Here is a 7466-nt window from a genome sequence, read left to right as displayed (position 1 = left end):
TTCCAAGCGCATGGAGAAGAACAGCACATTTCCTTGCTTCCGGCCAATTTTCAGCATTGATGAATAGCATGTAGTTGTTGAACATCTTTTTCCAAGTAGGGAATGGAACTATAGGTTCCGCCTGGGCAAGGCATGAATGCAGCAGGTAGGGGTACATTAATGGCCATCCTCGTCGCCAAAATGTGGTATTCTATACCGTTGTAAAAGTAAAGTAGTAGCAGAGGACAACGTACTTCAAGCTTTATTACACTTCTCCAGTTCTCCTGTATGCATGATACACTCTGGCTTATATGGATATGCAGTAGCGCCCTCAGCAGTTCAGTAATTGTGTTGTAACAAGACACAACAGTGTCATCGCCTACTTGGAGAGCCACGGAGACGATGCCGCTTATGCTAGCACTGCATGAAAAGTCGGATTTTCGTCCCTGTAAACGCCCGGAAATCTCCCTAATTTTCGGGAGTTAACGACAATTTACAGGCTGCGAACGCCGCGTTCGTCTGTGCCGAAAATTGTCGAAAACGAACCACAGCGAAGGCTCTAATTAGCATATGAATAGCAGCGAAACCGCGCCTGGCCAGAGATGGCTTGAATATCCTCACTCAGGATTGGATGAAACCACTAGTTTTAAACAAGTATAATCGCTCGTGATTGGTTGGCAGATCTGGTCATTATAAATGTAAAGCCAACCCACGTTGGCAGATCTGTCACTATTGGTCAACCTGATGAGTCATTATAAATGTAAACCCCACCCCCGTTGGCAGATGTGTTACTATTGGTCACACTGGGTCTTTTAAACAAGAATAATCACTAGTGATTGGTTAGCAGATCTATCACTTTATATATATATATATACATATATATATATATATATATATATATATATATATATATATATATATATATATATATACACATATATATATATATATATATATACACATATACATATATGTTTATATATATATATATATGTATATTTATACATATATATACACACATATATTTATATTGTTTATATATTTATAAATATAAATATGAATGAATTTATTGAGGAAAGGAAAAATTGCCAGGAGGAAGTATTCAAAGAAAGAGCTTTATTGACAACACAACACACAACTGTACAAATTTGCCCACACAACAAACAAATGAACTGGCGACATTCTGTCCGAATTTGGTCAATTTTACAGCCGCCTGCGGTGCGTGGCCCTGTACTTGGGAGTCTTCTCTAATCGCGACTGTAGAGTCGCACAGAGCTCGGTGAGCTCCTGGCTACGAGAGGATGGAGGTCGCACAATCCATCCAGACACCCCGCCAACGACGCCGTCCTCCTCATCAGACATCATGTCTGTGGTGGCGCACTTCCAACGGTCCACCTCATCGCCAGCAAGCACACTCCGTCTCGCTTCCAGCAGCTGTAAAACAATCAATAAAGACAATCAGTACTGCGCGATGCACTGCGCATGGACACAACACATCTATTAATGCACCTGAAAAATAGGTTTAGGTAGGTTTGGTCACATTGACCAAAAACGGATCTAATAAATAAGTCTTACGCTCTTTCTCCTGGAACGACTCCGAGCTGACGTCTTCACAGCTTCCGCCTCAGTGTGAGATCAGGCTGTGTGTGTCTGAAGCTCCTGCGTACCGTTTCATAGTATGTCTTACAGGCAGCTGGAAAACAATTAAATGAGTGGTATGAATAAGAAAACTTAAGTCACAGTAAAATTAAAACAAGGAAGAAGAAAACAGTAAAAGTTACTTACACACAATGGCGTCACTATCAGCGTCATAGAAATCCGGACTTGCGGACAAAACTCCGAGCAAGTAAGAGGTCACAGCTTCGTTATGAGGCGAGGTTCGTCTGTGAAAACAAAATGAACAGTTAAGATCGGTATCTACTGTTAACGCATCTATTTCCTTATACAGTAGAATGAAAGCATATTCTTTAAATCGTACCCTTGCTCCGGTTCGTAGCGCCTACAATTCGTCTCCGAGTTGTGAAGACGGCGTACTGCTTCCTGTAAAAGACCAACAACATGCACTTAACAAAGCAACTTAACGTTACACTGGTTCCTCTCTCTTGTTCTTTCACAAGGCTACTATGCTACTTTTAGCTTGGACTATTAGCTTTTAAGCTACTTTTAGCTTGGGCTTGCTTTGCTAATTTTAGCTTAGCTAGCAGTCACCGAACATATTCTTACCGCAATCATTCTGAGAGTCTCCAGCAGTCCTGGATATAAGAATTATAACATTTAAACCACATTTTCTTAAGTGAAGCCTCTCAGAGCAGCATCCCTCCTGCCGGTGAACGTGAACGTCTCCTCATCGTTCCCTCCACTGAATGAGGCGCCCGGTGTCTGCATCCGTCCCTTTAACGGACAACGGTGCACAGCGTTATTAATCACCGTTAGTAAATATATAACCATGGTTTAACATAAGCACTATATTATTAGTTAACGTCGGTAAAAACGGCACATTTTCTGCTTCGCTTGCGCTCGCTAACCTCTATGGTAAATTACCGTCAGTAGGCTAGCCAGCTGGCAGGACCTTCAATTCGTAACGTTAACGTACAATGCCAACAACAATAAAGTAACGTTCATTATCAATACGATTTAAAAGTCAGCTGGAAACATAAAAGTCATGTTACAGTATACTTACATGTGTACGCGGTTTGTGTCGGGCTCCTCGCCAGAATCACAGCAGTCGTCCGCCATTATCCAAAACTTGTGAAGTCAGACGAGCCGCAATGCATTTTGGGAAGTTGAGTAGATTTAGCAAGGTCCGCTGTATACTCAGAAAGTCTTGCCAATGCAGTATACATCCGGGCATTTCTCGCGTACACAAATTCACATACTATTGTATGTGAACGCACTACGTACTCAAATTTACGTCACAATTAAGTACGAGTAGGACGTTAGTATGGCATTTCGAACACATCTATGATCTATGAACCCATCCTTGACCCTCTAGCAGAACTACGACCAGCCATTATAAAGCAGTTTATAGTTGTTAATGTTGTGTCAAAAGGTACTGCATTTAAACATGTTATTGCGCAAGTTTCCTGGCTTCATCCCCATCCGGACAGACATTTTTATGGAAAGCCAATAGAAGTTTGGAGCTTGCAGGGAACAGACACGTCATACCCAGCATCATTTCTGCCTGTTGAGCACATTGCTGGGAGATGTGTGGTTAACACATCCACTGTGCATTTAAGCAAGACCAAAGAAAGGGTCACTGTAGTCATACCACTATGCACAGTGGTTGAGCTCTAGGAGACTGTGATGTTGTTTGCATGAATGTACATTTTACCTTTGTGGCAAAGCCTGATTAAAAGTAATTGTTGAAGCAAATTGTTTTGTGTATCTTTGAATGAAGATGAAATTAAGTTATATCTTTGAATGAAGATGAAATGAAGTTAACACCTTTCAGAAAAATGTCACCTGGGGGAAAACTCCCCCTGCTACCCTGATTTGCATTTGTATAGCTCACAGCATTTTCATTTACATGTTAAAGCCTCCCTTAGGATTACGGGGAAGGGGGTCATGGGGGGACAACTGCCAAGCAAGGCCCACGTCAATTCCCGGCAATTTACGTCAGTTTTCGGTGTTTCCTGCAAATTGCCGTTTGCAGTCGTAAACCTGAACTTCCACGGCAATTTACAGGGCCGCGAACTGACGAAAATCCCACTTTTCATGCAGTGTAGCATGCACCAATGTTTAAGGTGGATGTATGGCTATGGCTCACCTATGTGGCTCAGGTGAAGTTGCTGGGTCCCGTATGGTTGGGACAGATCCTTTTGCAAGGATCAGTGTCGAGGCAAAGCCAGCTTTGTACTGACCCTTGTTACTGAAGCCGTCCGATGTGAAGTGGTTAGCACACACATACAAGCTAACACAAACCATAGCCGGCACGTGGAGAGCGCAACTTTACCGAACTTCAGGAGGCAGACTCCATCCGGCAAAGGTGGTAGAGTCCCCAGCATGATGAGCCTCGGCCCCCTGCCCGACTGGAGGTGTATCAACAGGGCGCAAGAATCCGTGAGGATGTTATGCGTTTGTAATATAAGGAAGACAACAATCAATGTTCATTGTAAACGTATTATTTTATTAATCACAGTGCAAGTTTGCCGTGCAACGTTGTTGATGGCGGCAATTGTGTCTCGCTGAAGTTGCAGGACGGCATCAGTGAGCACCCGACCGCTTGATGTGCCATGCGCAGGACCCGGACGCTGTGCTGAAGGCCCGTAACCCTCCTCACATCACCCTCCTCACCGTCACCATCCTCTACGCCACACGCTGCAGACTCTGGAAGGACAAAAACTATTTAACGTTTTGTTTTATATACAATAAAAGTTTAAAATCTGTTTACCCTTATCCCTCTGGTCTCAGTCGCGTCTGTGTCTCCCTCCTTTTCAGACACAATCCCCGTCAGAGTCACATCAAAATCAAACGTCCTCAAATACTCTAGCAATACATTAAATCCATGTTAGGAGCGGAAAGATGTAATTTACCTTCAGATCACCGTCCGCTCCGTCCCACTGACACCGTTGACAGCAGTAGCAATGTGTTGCCCCTCGCACTGCTTCTTTTTATTCGTGATCCCGCTGCTGTGACCACTAAATAAAATTATTTTCCGGGCCTCCACCTCCCAAACAAGTGTCTCTTTCTCCGTTTCTGAAAAGTTACGTTTCTTCGCTTTTTTCTGACATGTCGCCGTGATTCACCACACGGAAACGATTGCATGCCGGCTCATTAATATAGTAAAATGTGGGCGTGTACAGGGCGGGATTCAGGTACGCACACTTGTAGGTGATCCTGTGATTTATAAAAGGAACATTGCGCAAACTTTGGCCTTTTGGCGTATGTAAACTTTTAGTAAGGATCCTACGCACAGTTTTATAAATGAGGGCCCTGGGCTTTTCCCAGGACTTTTCTTTTCTGTTTTCATTGTTGTGGCTTGCTTGGTTGATTTATCTATGTGCAGAGACATGGCAGAGGCTTTAAAACTTATAGGTGACACTTTCGTAGTTTTTTCTAATGGTGGCTTTGCAGATTTATTATTTGTAGCAGGGAGAAAAAATTCTGTAGTGGAACTCACCATGCTACTGGAGGATGAAGCTTTAGACCTGCGCTCACTGGGCTGCTGGTCTTGCATTGCTGTAAAGACGCCCAATTTAGCATTTGCAACAGCCAAATCCGTTCTTAAAGCCAGCGCTTCTTTCCTTGCTTTTAATTCCAGCTCTTCACGTTCTAGCGCATGTTTTTCTTGCCGCGCCTGCACCTTGACTACCAAAGCAGCACACTCCACTTTGGCCTGAACCTACACACTGGAGACTCTAGAAAATGAAGATGAAGAAGCACTTTTGCGGCTGGAGGCTAGTGAGACCCTGGAAGGCGCCTTGCATGCATCAGTGGATGGCTCTTCATCTGCGCTCTCATCAGGGGCCTTACTATAAATAAAACTAAACATTCTAGGATAAAAACAATACTTTCTAAGACGCGACTAAAATAATGTACATTTATACAAAACTGAAGTTTGGAACAAAATGGCTGCAACACATGTCGACATGTATCCAGCCATGTAGACATGTAGATATACATGTAGACATGTAGCCAGACATGTAGACTGACATGAGACATACATGTAGCCAGCCATGTGGACAGACATGTACAGACACATGACGACAGATGTGTAGACATGAAAACAGATGTGTAGACATGTAGACAGGCATGTAGACAGACATGTAGACCTGTAGACAGACATGCAGACAGACATGTAGACAGACATGCAGACAGCCATCTTCACGTGTAGCCAGACATGTAGACATACATAAACAGACACATGAAGACAGATGTGTAGACATGTAGACAGGCATGTAGACATGTAGACAGACATGAAGACAGACATATAGACTGACAGGTAGACATATAGACAGACAGCTGGACATGCAGACAGACATGAAGACATGTAGCCAGCCATGTAGACATGTAGCCAGACATGTAGCCAGACAGGTAGACATGTAGCTAGACATGTAGCCAGACATGTAGACATGCAGCCAGACATGTATACATGTAGACAGACATGTAGATGTAACCCATGTTAAAATATGACATAAATAATAGTTAAAAAGCTGCATAAATAAGTTATAAGTGATTAATTTAATGTAAATGAATTCATCAGTTAATTAAAAAGTTAACAACACTAATTTAATGTTGAAGATTAAAAGTATGCTGATAGAAAATTTATGTCGCTACCCGTCTAAGGGATTAGAGACGCTACGCAGCACCTCAGTGACGCTACAGCAGAGACCTGAGGGAGAGAGCAGAGGAGAAATCAGAGAGAACGCTACCGCAGCGTAGACGCCACTTCCGTGTTTACCCAGCCGATGCCGTCACGCAAGTCATGAAAAAGTTTCGCTGAATTTTTATAAATGCTTGTATTATCAGGTCAACAGTTGTCAACACTTGTTGACCTGATAAGCGGGGCCAGAATAGCTCCCCTTTGTGCTTTTGAGGGCTACCATCATTATGGGGTTTTGGCGCATCTTACCATGTATGCATGTGACCCCCAGAGTGCCTTCTAGGTGGGGTAATTGGGCGAACTCTGGCTGCACAAGCGTCACCAGGCTTCCTGAGTCCAATAATGCATGGTGTCTCGCCCGTTGGCGGTGACTGGAATTCAGGGGGAAGCGCCTGCCTCTTCCACCCAGCAGGTGGTCAGCAGCCCACAGGGTCGGCTGGTGGGGTTATCACTGGCTGCCGTGGGCATAGGCATGTCCCCCCTCGGGGGCAGTTCCAGGCGATGTGGCCCATCTCACCAGACTCGTAGCACTTCTTGTGGTCGGGGTTGATGAGGGAGCGTCTCCATGGGATGTCCGTGGATGGTCCTGAGGTGGGCCTCTCCTCCAGCTGTCATTTCTTGGGGTGGGCGGGGGCTTCAGTATACGGGTGGCAGGTGGGAGCTTCTTTAGTCACCGTGCACCCATTGCGCTGCACTCCCTGAGCAGCCTGATAACCCTCCATCAACTCTACCAGCTGGTCGGCACTCTGGGGTTTTTGTTGGCATGCCAGTTTTTTTGGCTTCATATGGGAGAGCTCTCATAAATCGGTCCATGGTGACCCGTTCCATGGGAATGAGGGATTTCGGCTGGGAGGTCAGCCAGGCATTGGTGAGCCTCACTAGCTCATGCATCTGGGCTCGGGGTGTGGCTGCGGGGTCGAAAACCCAATCATTATAACGCTGGGCTCTGATGATTAAAGTAAAGCCATAGCGCCTCATGATTTCCTCTCTGAGGGCTGTGTATGTGATCCCGGGGTGGCCGGGGTGGCTAAATCCTGGTATGTACTTCGTGGCAGACAAAAACGGAGCAATTAGCTCTACCCATTGGTCTACAGGTCACTCTTCCCTTTCGGCGGTCCTCTCAAAAATAAAGGCTTCGATGTTGGGTTTGCTTGGTCAGGAAACG

This window comes from Eutrigla gurnardus (genome assembly GCF_963514095.1).
Source record: "Eutrigla gurnardus genome assembly, chromosome: 16".
NCBI lineage: Eukaryota > Metazoa > Chordata > Actinopteri > Perciformes > Triglidae > Eutrigla > Eutrigla gurnardus.
Note: the sequence above shows the minus strand (reverse complement) of the source record.